We start from the raw sequence: 14,199 nt of genomic DNA, 5'->3' as shown, positions 1-14,199 counted from the left end.
CTGAACGTCAATTATTTTCTTAACTATATTCCATGATCTATAATGAAATAATAAATTAACAGAAAAATCGTTATTTAGCATCTGAATATACATGGAATTATAGATTATGGAATATAGTTAGGAAAATTTGATTTTGATAATGATACATATACAATAGATAAATAATATTCACTGAAATATATGTGAGTGTAAAATAAATATTGAAATAACAAACTGTTTTAAGCAAACATCTATATCGATTAATTTTATGTGTATCAATATCAAGATCAAATGAATAATTTTTAAGTTAAATTAATTTTACCATTTTCTGCTAATTGAATCTATTTACACAAATTAAAATGCATGTTACTTGATTTTAAACTAAAGCTTTGTATTGTGTACATTAAAATGTAATACTCAGTTTCAAACTTATTTTAAAAATGTTGTTTTTTTATTACAACCATAGTAAAAGTTAACGGAATTTTTAAAACTAACAGGATGATTTTTCTGTTCATAGATTTAATATTATAATAAGTTAAATATTTTAAAATTGAACAAAGGTAGTATATAATTTCTTTTTATAATAAAAAGAGGGGATTATTATAGTTCCATGTATATTCGGATGCTAAATAACGATTTTTCTGTTCTTCGATTATTCCATTATAGATTATGGAATATCTTTATCAAAATCGTTAGGTTGAAATTGTTATTGTGTTATTTTACATATTTATTTACCAAACATCTACATTGATTACTTTTATGTGTATCAGTATCAAGATCAAATGAATAATTTTAAATTACATTAATATACCTGTGATATACCTACTAATAGAAAATTATATTAATGTAATTTTAAAAATTATTCATTTGGGCTTGATATCTATACACATAAAATTAATCAATGTAGATGTTTGCTTGCTTAAAACAGTTTGTTATTTCAATATTTATTTTACACTCACACATATTTCAGTGAATATTATTTATCTATTGTATATGTATCATTATTAAAATCACAAGAATTTCAACCTAACGATTTTGATAAGCTTCCTCTTCCTATTAAAAAGATTTATATATTCCCTTTGTTCAATATAAATCTGAACAATATAATGTGTACCTTAAATTGTAATGAATTAGGCTTTAGCTATTCTTTATTATTTATTTATATAAATAGTAAGGAATAGCTAAAGCCGCCTCATTAATTACAATTTAAGGTACACATCATAAATCAAATTTACACAGGTCAGTAATTTTGTCATAGTAAGTATCACAGTGAAGATATTAGACAGTCTAATAACATAACATTTTTAAATATTAAGACATTTAGTTTTTAAATTTTACTGTACAGAATACAAAGCTTTAGTTTCAAACCAATTAACATACATTTTAATTTGTGTAAATAGATTCAATTAGTGGAAAATGGTATATATTAAAATTCGATATATTATTTTAAAATTAATTAATTAAAAACCATTTTAATTTGTGTAAAATTTTGAGACAGTAATAAATTAATAATTAATCTATTATTGTCTCAAAATTGTTATCATCTAAAATTTGAATACTTTTGAGACAATTATTGTCTCAAAAGGAGTAATTGTAATAAATTACATTTTAAAATTTTACAATACACTATTTTTTATTATAACTAGTTATTTTGTTTATAAGTATTTAACTGTAACTATACCTAACCAAACATGACTGATTTAATTTTTACTAGTCTTATTACTTAACCCCTTATCTCCATTGTACTTAGAGTAAGAACATCTAATAATAACATGAACTACCAATATCTGCTCAGTGTGGATGTTCACTTGTAATTTCTTTTACTGGCCACGAATTTTACTAAATGCTTTGAAACTCTACAGACACGTGTACACGTACGTGTTGCATCAAAGCATGTCTACTTCGTTAAGTTGTGACTGCTTGCTCATTGTCTGTTGTAGTTAGCTTTGTTGCAGCACTTGTTCTTAAATGTGAATATACGGTCTTGCTTTAAAGGAGTATAAAAAACTGTATGAAGAAGTTACTTTGTTACATTCATTTTACTTCAAAATCAGGAAAAGAAATCGATTATATTCTCCTGTTAGTTAAACATTTTAATAAGAATCTTTGTTTATTTGTTGTTATCATTGCATTTTTGTAATTTAGTATAAATATTGTATACAGGGTGAGTCAGGTAATGTGTCCTAAATATATATGAGGGGAACGGTTAAAGCTCTAACAGAAATACAAAATGCAACCCTCCTGTCATGTATTGGGTATTTATAATTAATAAATAATTAACAAAAAAACACTATAAACAACAACCAATGACAATAACAAGAGATTTAAAAACACAAAAGAATAAGACATGTCTAAAACTTTTATCACTAGTATCACAGGCAGCGTATTCATTGACACAATAAAATTGTTTTTTTCCTTTAACCAGCTATTAATTACAGACTTAAACCTTTTAATATTTACTAACCAAGCTCCTTCAGGCAACTTATTAAGTCTTATTTCCATAAAAATGTGGTTTTTTCTTAGTTTTTTCTGGTCTAATTGGTGGTAAGTCAAGCTAATATAAGTTTCTTGTATTATAATTGTGTGTATTTCCTCTGATTTGATATTCATTAAAATTTCTCTCTAACTTTCATTAGGCAATAAAATAAAATATATATATATATATATATATATATATATATATATATATATATATATATATACAAGGCAATGTCATAATGTGAAATTCTCTAAAAATAGGCAAACACATCTCTCTGTCTGGTATTTCTTTAATTATTCTAAGAGCTTTCTTCTGCCACATAAAAGCTTTGTTGGATACCCTACTGTTACTCCGTAAATTGACATAGTAAGATATAATTAGCATTTTGTTACTAACACAGAACTTAACCATAAAAAAAACAAACCGTAAAAATACAATTCTAGCTAACTCTTTACAAATGTTTTGTACTTCGTATTCCCAATTTAACTTACTATCTAAATAAATACCAAGCAGTTTAACAGTTTTAAAATTTTCAAACATATTTATTGTAAAAACAATTTTTTATTTTCTTTTACTACTAAAAAGTTAGTTTGAAACTACTTAGTAGCCATTTTTAACATTGCATCTTGCTCTAATAAAAGATTTTCAATAACACAATTACTATGTAAGAGTGTGGTGTCGTCAGCATAAAGAACAGATTTTACATGGAACATTACAGGAAAAGTCATTGACTGTTATACAGTAGTACAAAGAAACTGGCCAAGTACTGAGCCTTGAGGCACTCCATTTTAAATTTCATTAAAGTTAGGCTTATCATTACCTGGAACAACCATCTGTTTCCTACAATTAAGATTGATGATAAAAGATTGAGTTCAATTCCCGGAACACCATAACGAGTAAGTTTATCCAAAGTCAAAATTATATGAAATACAATCGAATGACTAGAATAGCACTGGAGAAGGAGGAAAAAGAAAGAAGACCAAGAGGAAGACCGAGAGGAAGATGGGAGGACCAAGTGTGGAAAGACATAGAGAGAAGGGGACTACAGAAAATACAGGTGGAGGAAGAGAGGAGACCTGGAATGACAGACAAAAGTGGAGGAGGCTGTGTACGACGACCCGTGATAACGGAAACGTCGGATGATGATGATGATGACAATCGAATGCCTAAGGCAAATCAATTAGTGGCAGACTGTACAGAATTGTTTTCAAAACTTAAGATTATGTCATCAACAACAGATTTAAATGCTATTACAGTGCTATAACCAGGCATAAAACCAAACTGTTCATCACATGAAAGATAATTAAATTAGAAAACATCGTACATTTGCTTCTTAATACAATACTCCAAGATATCAGCTTGAGAGCATTTGGAAAAAACACCTTGTTCTGACACATTATATAAATATAAATAGAGGATCTACAAGTAACAAAAAAAAAATTAACTAAAAAAACTAGAAAACCCATAACAATCTTCACTTCTGGTGGAACTGAGTTTACATATACACAGTTTAATGTCCTGTTTTAAAAATTTTTCTCTTAGAAAATGCTTATCAAGATAATTATTTAACAATTTAAAGTCTTACCATTATTTTAAATAATATTCTTATTGAGCTCATCTGACACATCCTCAAAATAGTCATTAAACTCTTGAAATTTATATTAGATTGCTGACTCGGGTTTTAACTCTATATTAGTTTTTATAATATTCCATGCACCTTAAACTTATTTTTAGAATTTTTAATGAAATTATCATTTGTAGTTTTTTTAGCTGGGTCTATTTTATATCAGTATCTTTTCTGAGCATGGATGTAATCTTTTTTGTACTTGGCTTTATTTTCTATGTTTACACATTTCTTAAACTTATACATAACCATGAACATATCTCTCATTTGATATAGTTCTGGAGCAAACCAGTTTATTTTTTTTTATTTCCAGATTTGGTTGATTTTCTTTTTACAAGTTTAGTAGGACAATGCAAATTAAAAGTATCTGTTAAATATTTTATAAATAAAGCAAATGAAGGCACCACGGGAAAAAAGGGGAAATGTCAGATTTTTTCAAATTTTTTCAGGAATAGCAATTTTTCTCCTTAATTCTATAGTAACACTTACATTTATTTCCTAATCTTTATGAAAACTTATCTATGATTTAGCCTACCCTTATATTAAACTTATACATTATGTACTAATAACATCAGTTTACCATTTTTTAATGGTGAAATAAATAAATATATTATATGAGTACAAAATATTTTCGCTAAAAAGGGGGGAATGTCATTAATGTTTTTAGGAAAAAAGGGGGGGATGTCACCAAGGTTAACTAATTTCTAGGAAACCAGTAACTAAATTAAATGGCATAAAACGTATATATTTAAAATTGTTCTTCTTAAATATGGTTCCAAATAAGAAGAAAAAACACATATAAGTTAAAAAAAAAATGCCTTTATTGGTAAAAAAAGTAAAATGATCGGTACATATTACCTTGAGAAAAATAAAACACATGTTTGAAATCAAACAATTATCCAAATAGGTAATTTTTATTAGTCCTTTTTTCCACTTTGAGTAGGCCTATTATTATTATTATTTGTCTTTTTTAGACCTTAGGAAAACTTCTTTGTCAATGGCATTTCTTTTTGTTCCTTTTTTCCTCTTTCTCAAGTTTTGGAGCAAGGGTATAAAAATGTCTGGCTTCTACACAACAGAAAAATCTTTGGGGGGGGGGTGGGGGGGGGGGGGGGTGGGGGGGGGGGGGGGTGGGGGGGGGGGGGGGTGGGGGGGGGGGGGGGTGGGGGGGGGGGGGGGTGGGGGGGGGTTAAAAATTCACCGTTGTTCCTAATGGTTTCATCTTTAACACCTTTCTTGTGTAATGACAAATAATTCACATCCTCTTGGAAATGATAGTGTTGGAGTCTCTTAACACCCACGGTCCGTGTGACTGTCCCAGTCTTCTTTACAATTTGCTGTTCAACAATTGCATCCCTTTTGAAAAGTATTCTTTTCATGTTGATAATTTTCTCCAAATTCTTAAAATAATTTGCTAATGTCGATTTGGTATCAAAACTATGCCAATCTTCACCAAGTTGTTTAATATCTCCAGCAGTTTTATATAGGGTAACATACTCTCCCTGTTAACAAGATTATGGGATACGAAGGCTTTTTTCAACGCGTCCAAAGACGCGGTCAGCCGGTAAAAAGCTGTGCCTGGTAAAACTGGTGTATGGTCATGTGACTAAGCCAACCAATCAGCTGTACTGTATGGCTCACTCTGATTGGCTTGTGGGACAAAACATGCTTTGACCTAAACTGGGTCAGAAGACAAAACACTTTTGATCGAAAGTGTAATGTTTGGACCTTATTTTATAATAGGAGAGAATTTTGGTTTGATCAGTATTGGCTTTACCCTTTATGGTACCGCGGGACACCTATGTCCCCACTTTCATTTTTGCTTTGTTACTTAATTCTGTTTGGTAGATAATAAAGTCCTGTTAGTGCTACCATCTTCAGGAATATATGTGGACTAAAAAAAAAAAATAATATGAACAGCACAGCCATAGATTCCAACTTCACTAAATGTGGTTACAGCTGATTTGCACGTTTCTGACATTTTGGAACGTTCAGAAAGTTGGGTTTATGTGACTTTTACAACGAAATCATACATTTTAAAATGGAAAAAGTGAGAATTACTGTCTTAAATTTATTTTAAATATCTTATATAATATAATGGTTTTATTTAGAATATAATGTTTAATGTTTTATAACTTATTTAGGTACTAATTTCCAAGTGGGACTCTATTGTCCCACTGTCCTTGAGGTGATGAAGACGTAATAACTTTTATTCTACATCATGCAATATTTTTTTGTAGGTTTTATAAAATAATACACTTACACGATATAATATTAACAATAAAGTATATAATGGCATTATATTTACTACACCTTTTTAACTTTTGGCAGATAATCAGAAATAAATTGGTGCAAATAGTAATAATAAATACGTAAGCCCGAACTAAAATGTTATTAGATCTACACATTATTGTGTTACCAACCACATGGAATATAATCGGGCTGAGTTTATTTATCGATTAGTATAACCATCAATATTGACAACCAAAATATCTATATTAGTTAGGTTATGTTTTAGTTAGTTTCTTCTTACAAATAAGATTAATAAATACCAATATTTCAATCAATCAATATAGAAAAATCGGGTCCACTCATCGTTATTTGTCCTTTATTGGAAAATATAATTGCCTCAATAATCCATCCACCACAGGATGTTTGTTGTAAAATGGTTTATTTACTACGTACATATCAAGATATTCGAATAGTTTTCTTTTGCTTACGGTCATCTTTTATTTGCAGGCATTGAATGAAGATGAGATTCTGGAGTATGTATATTGGTTTACCAGACGACCCAGCCACATCTGACATTGAAGGTGACAGCGAAAAATGACTTTTTTAGAATTTAGTGACTCTAATTCAAAAGATACTTCATTAGAATCGACGCCTACTTCCACACGTGTGAATACACCAATTGTATTTCAACCTGTTATTGAAGATCTATTTATCCCCCAACCATCTACATCAAGGGGAAATAATGGATTATTTGAAGATGGCCCACCGTGTCTGCCAGTGCTTGACCATACTTACAGTAAACAAAATGGAAATAAAACGGAAAATAAACAGGATCCATGCATAAATGATAAAACCAAAAGAAAGAAAATGAAAAAGGCAGTAAAGAAATCAGCTATAAAACAAAAACATTACACCATTGAGGAAAATAATCAAAGGACAAAAAAACTAACGCAAGAAGAGAAAAAAGAAATAAAAAGGCAGAAGAGGGACGAGGGTTGGGATGAGTATGACGAAGAATTTAGTTCAAATTTAGGGAAAGTCAAAGACACGGAAAGCTAAATCAAACAGAACATTTTCAGTATTGAACCAGGAAAATTGAATACTTTAGCCAATATTTTAATAATGAGTTACTCATGTTGATTTGTGAGCAGACAAATCTATATGCAAACCCCAAAATAATGCTCGAAATTGGACAAATATTGATGTGCATGAACTAAAAGCATTTTTGGGAGTAACAATTGTGATGGGCATCCACATACTTCCATCGGCAGTGAACTATTGGAGCTCTGATCCATTCCTGAATGTTCCTGGTGTCTCCCCAGGTAATGACACTCAACAGGTATAAAAAGATCGTCCAGAACCTCCATCTCAATGACAATCTTCATCACCCAAAAAAAGGAGATGCAAACTATGATAAATTATACAAGTTGCGACCCTTGATTACACATATGGAGGAAAAGTGCTTTGAATGCTACACACCACCGATCTGGTAACCTGGTAAGTTTGATGAGGCCATGGTAGCCTTCAAGGGTAGGTCGAGTTTGAAACAATATTCAACCTATGAAACCTATCAAAAGAGGTTATAAAGTTTGGTGTTTTAGAGCCGATGCCGAAACAGGATATGTTTGTACGCTTTGAAGTTTACATAGGAAAATGTGATGGATTCTAAGCAAAAATGAACAATTTTGCATCCTTTTTGATGTGCGAGAAGGTGGTTTTTGAATTTGTGTGAACCTTTTTTTGGCACAGAAAAACTTATTGTTGTTGATAATTTTTTTCAACTCTTTCAACTTGGCAAAAACCTTACTGCAAAATGGACTTTACTGTTGTGGGACTGTGGCGAGGTGATAGAGTGGGGTTGCCTAGTGTGTTAACTAGCAACAAAGCCAGAACTGAAGAGAGGAGACTACACCTTTCCGAACCAAAGATGGCATTTGGTGCTTTAAAATGGCGGGATTAACAAGGATGTCTGCCTACCTTTCTACAGTCCATGACCCTAAAAATGTTGTATTTCATCGATAGAAAAGAATCTGATGGTTCAAAAAATTTAAAATATCTGCTCCAGAAGCTGTTATGTCTTATAATGCATTGATGGGCGGGAGTTTGACAACTTTCGATCCAGCATCGTGCCATCTATCAAGTGGGCCGCCGATCAAGAAAATGGTGGCATAGACTGTTTTATTTCTTTTTTGAGTTGGCGCTTGTCAACTCATTCAATTTTGTGGAAATTGACCAAAGCTCGGGGCAATAACTTGTCATTCAGAATCAACTTGGCTCGCCAGCTTATTGCTGGTTTCTCATCTAGAAAAGGTAGAGGCAATAAAGCAGTGGTATTCTGCCACAAGAAACCTGGACATGTGGGTGTTTCCAACTGAGGTTCGTCACGTTAATGTTGGAAAACGCATATCCCTAAGGAATCATACACTCGACGTAGGTGCAGGCAATGCAGTACCAAAAATGAAGAAAAGAGAACAAAAATTGTGTGTTCAAACTGTGATGTACCTTTGTGTGCAGTGCCTTGCTTCGAAATTTTTAACAGGAAATGAGAGTAGCCGATATCATGTTTATTAATATTAAAATATCAATTTATGTTGTTATTTACAATATATTATATAGATATACAATATATACATAAAAATTGATTGAATTTTTTACAATATACATTATTCTAATTTAGTTTTTTAGACATTACTTTGTAAGTATACATTTTTTGTATTTGTGTAATGTATGAATACATTTATACATTTATTACATTTTTTACAATAGGCATACTCTCATTTAGTTTCATAGACATAACTTTGTAAGTATCAAACTGTTTGTGCAGAGTTTCTCCTTAATTTTGTATTTGCAATACATTTTTACTTGATTGAAATGTTTGTGTTATTTCGTAATTTTAATATTACAAATGCTAACTAATATAAATTTACATATAATACATAAAAATTTGAATACTCAGAAAATAAATAATTGAAAAGGATGATTAAAACTAAAATAAAGTAATACACTGAAGAACAGCGGGACATATAAGTCCCACATAAAAATTTAGAGCTCTGACCCTTATAAGACAGCGGGACATATATGTCCCACTTGGAATTACTAAAAAAGGGTTAGTGCAAAAAATATGAACATTACTAAAATTGTTTATTGGTGTCCAATATACTACATAAAATTAAAAAATAATACAAAACCAATAGAAATTGGTAAAGGTACCATAAAGGGTTAAAGACCTTCCTTGAAGCAAAACAATTACTTCTCAATGCATAACCAATTTTTTTATTTTTCGGGACAAAACATGTTTTGAAAGTTTGCTCCTCATATTAATTATTTTACTATTTTTTACTATTGTTTTTATTAGTTTATGTAATTTGGTCTGTATCATTTTCACAACAATCTTGTATTTCCAAAATAATTACTTATTTTTCATTGTCATTATATTCTAAAAATGGAATTATGGGTTTATACTAACTGAAATAAGAAATAAAAATGGTGGAATAAAATCTTGCTTAATATCTTGTAAACACAGCATCTATTGTTGTTCCATATATCGTTGTATTTTTTATCATTTGATATTGTTAAATTTAATTTATATTTTTAAATGTCAGTTAATGGGTTTGACATTTCTTCTGCTACATTTGTTTTAAAATCTGTTTTTACGCAATTTATTTTTCAAGTGAATGTAAGGTAATGAATGCCCAATGTAATTGAGTAAAGGTTATAATTATAATCAACATAAAGATGCACTTTCTTCAAGGATTAAATTGCACTACGATTTGTTAGCTAGATCTAAGCAATGTATGTTTAAGCCTTTTTGAAATCTCGTTAGGACGATACTACTAGCGAACTGGAATAAGAATTAAAATTAACCGTGCTGAAATTCAATTTAGAATCCGATGAACTTTAACTACTGTTATTACATGATGCAGTAAGTTAATCATTTTTACGTTGCATTCCTTAATAAACAAATTAGTAGTTTGTAGATCTATTCAAACCAGTATTTTACCCTATATTTTAGTCTTTTTGCAATTTTTGTTTGGTTTTAGAAGTTGTTCAGTGTGATAAGTCAATAGAAGAGTGTCTACTAATAGAAGAGTATGAATTGATTTTGTAAATTTCGATAGCTTCTAAATTGGAGCTTACGTCTGCAGAAGTATGGATAGATCCAGACGATGAGATATTTCGACATTTAGGTCAATAATAATATGGGTAAACTGATCAAACATATAGAAAACAATTCATTGTAAAACACTACCTACTAGATTAGAGAAGAGTTTCATTATTTACCTTATGTTTATAATGTTATATGTTATTGTGGTTTATATTTCACTTTAATCTCTTCTAACATATTTTTAATTAACGTCAACTTTTGTTAGTTCGGATCTCATGTTTTTATAACTGCTTGTTTACATTTCGGTAAAACTGCCGAAAAGCTGTTTGTTTTTTAGCTGCTACTTTGAAAGCATGTAGAAAACATAAACATGCGTGACGCGAAACTAAAGGGTTTCTCCCGTGTTTAACATACTTTCATAGCCCGCCAAAAAGTAGTAATTTCTAAAGTAGTCACTTCAAAAACTTGATTGAATTAAATTTATTTTATAACTTGACAACAGTTTTAGTGTATATGTGTAGTACATATTGTATGTGGAATATATAAACATTGATAGTCTTAATAATGTAAAAATCTCTTAACACATTAATGGACACTGTAGTTTTTATTAATTTACACTATGTGGCATAGCTGCTATAGCAGTCACATCAATCACTTGCTTAAGAGTCATGACTGCTATGACAATCAGAATGTGATTCACGGGACATGACTGCTATAGCAGTCAAATTAAAAATTCATTTTTTTGTCTAATGTGTGTCGAAATAAAATTAAAAAAGTAATGTTTATCAGTTTTAATATTTCTTATTAACATATTATAGCAACTTGTATTTTTGGGCAACCTATTTTTACAGTTGGCAGCATTGTCAGTCAGCTGATACTTTATGAGCAAGTATCAGCTTGCTGTTGTGCAATAAATGCTTGTTGTTCTGCTTTACTACTAGTGTCCATTTTACAGCCTAGACATGAGTAGGTCTAATGAAGACTTAATTAAAGTGATCAGTGAAGTGTTGGATTTACCTAGTGAAAGTGATATAGATCCAAGAAGTGAGCCAGAATTGCTTGATGTGTCTTTTGATGTAAGAGGTATAACAAATAATAACCTCAACAAAAATGTGGTTGCATCAATTATTGCAAGTTCTTCTTCTAATCCAAATGATTTCAATGAACACCAGTCATCTGATGATGAACATTTGCCTACTAATAATGAGTCCGGTGTTTCAAGTTTGGCTACTTCATATGTTGATAGTTCAAGTGAGGCAGACGACACGGATGAAGATCCAAATTACGAGCCATCAGATGTAGGAAGTATGCAAGCTTTAATGAGTCCTCTGCAGAGGAACTTGAAGCTGAAGTAAATTTTAACCAACCATCTACCTCAGAAAACTCAACAGAGCCTAAAATCGTTTGGTCAAAAGATGCAAAACCCGTACCTAACTTTCAATTTGACAAAGATCATAGTGGCATCAAATTAGATTTACCTACACATGTGACACCATACTTAGTTTTTTTCTAAACTTTGGGATGAGAATATTATGAACATGATTTGCTCATCAATTAATAATTATGGTAGGCTAATGGATAAACGATCTTGTCCACATGCAAAATGACGAAGATTGAAGAACTTTAAAGAGGTGTCGGCAGAAGAGTTGAAAATATTTCTTGGACTTTGTTTATTAGGGGGCCAAGTAGGATTTTCCCGAGTAAGAAGTATGTTTTCAACTGATCCCCTGTGCTTCCACCCAATATTTTCTCATTCGATGAGTGGTAGGCGTTTTGAAGCAATTTTGCGTTGTTTTAGCTGTTGCTATACAACTCCTCAAGAGTTGCCAGAAGATCCTGATAGACTAGCTAGAATAAGGCCACTGTTGAGCAAATTACTTAAGAACTTCCAAACTTCCTACATACCAGAGGAAGAGTTATCACTTGATGAGAGCCTATTACTGTTTCGAGGTAGACTCTTTTTCCGGGTTTATATAAAAAACAAAAAGTCAAAATATGGCATTAAGTTCTATGAACTTTGTTCTGCTAACGGATACGTTTTAAATGTTGAAATTTACCAAGGACATGTTGGTGAAAATGAAATTGGTTCAAAAACCGAGAATCTTGTTCTGCGACTCCTGCAGCCATACTTAGACAAAGGACATCACATCTACATGGACAATTACTACAACAGTGTAGCCCTTTCAAAGATTCTCCTCTCAAGAAAAACCCACAGTACTGGAACACTACGAAAGAATCGTAAGGACAACCCAAAAGCTGTGACAAATACAAAACTGAAGAAGGGCGAGCACATTTGGATGAGACACGAAGAGGTTTATGTTTCAAAATGGTGTGATAAAAGAGAGGTTCTGGCAATTACAACAGGCCATCAACCAAAAATGGTAATATGTCAAAATCGCCATGGCACAGAACAAAAACAAACCCGTTGAAATCACCAAGTACAATGATTTCATGTCAGGAATTGACCGTTGTGATCAGATGGTATCCTACTACTCGTGTCCCAGAAAAACAAGAAGATGGTACAAGAAAGTGATGTTTCATTTGTTGGACATAACTACTTTCAACAGTTTCTTCATTTACAAGGAACACCTACAATCCACATCAAGTTTTATTGAATTTAGAGAAAATCTTATCAAAGACCTCATCGGATTGCCACAAACTATAACTCATGGTCGAGATTTGATCAAGCCTAAGAAGACTTTACGTCCAGGAACTGCTGCTATTGAACCACGACTTTCTCACTGTATGTAGAAAATCCCCCTACCTCCTAACTGGAAGCGATCTACTTCATACTACTTGAGATGTAGGGAGTGTTATAAGAACAAAATCAAGAAGCAGACTTGCTACCGCTGTGAAGGCTGTGATGGGAATCCACCACTTTGCCCTGGAAAATGTTTTAATAACTGGCACATTTAATGATTTTTAGGACCATGGTCATATTATAGACACTTACCAAGTATTATTTCAACATTTGTCTGTTCTACATAAACAATAAAAACATTTTGTACTGAAAAACATAATGACTGCTTAGCAGGCATGACCCTAGTGATAAAATATTGATGTGTGGGGACATGACTGTTATAGCAGTCACACTTTTTTCTTACTTCATCCATCTTCCTGATTTTTTTTACATTATGGCAGTATTTTTCTTTTAGCTGTACCTCAAATAGTTTTTTGAGATATGAAACTGTATCCTGCCACTTGATTTTGGTACATGACTGCTATGGCAGTCATGCACTTTGGGTTGATCAGTATATTTGAAGTGTCATATAGAAACCCATTCCCCATGACTGCTATAGCAGTCACATCCATTAATGTGTTTTTAATAATAAAGTAATTCTTAGATGTATGGTTTATTTAGATTTATAACTTCTTTGACTTTGTCTATTACAGCCTGACAATAAATTACTGATAGTTCTGGAGAAGAATTGAAACACCCTCGAAATAGTATCAGGTATAATATATCAAAATTACAGAGATCTGATTACCTACAAATAATTAAGTAATTGAGAATATTAATTTCAAAGGAAAAAGTCGAAAGGATTGTTCTTCCCATTTTTTCGATGGTTATTTTCATAATATTTAGACGATGAAAAGTAGTGAAAAATAAGTTTCCACAATAACAAAAAACTCAGTAGTCTTAAATTTGTCTATATTAGAAGAAGAAAGGTGGTAGGAGATAGTTCTAGAGAATATTCTATGACCAGAAGAAAGGATTAATCGTGAGTTGTTTTGAAAATGTAACCCGTTACTGGTTAAAAGATTGCCGGTTTCATTGGA

Source organism: Homalodisca vitripennis, chromosome 2 (assembly GCF_021130785.1).
Source record: "Homalodisca vitripennis isolate AUS2020 chromosome 2, UT_GWSS_2.1, whole genome shotgun sequence".
NCBI classification, from domain to species: Eukaryota; Metazoa; Arthropoda; class Insecta; order Hemiptera; family Cicadellidae; genus Homalodisca; species Homalodisca vitripennis.
This window is presented reverse-complemented; position numbering follows the sequence as displayed.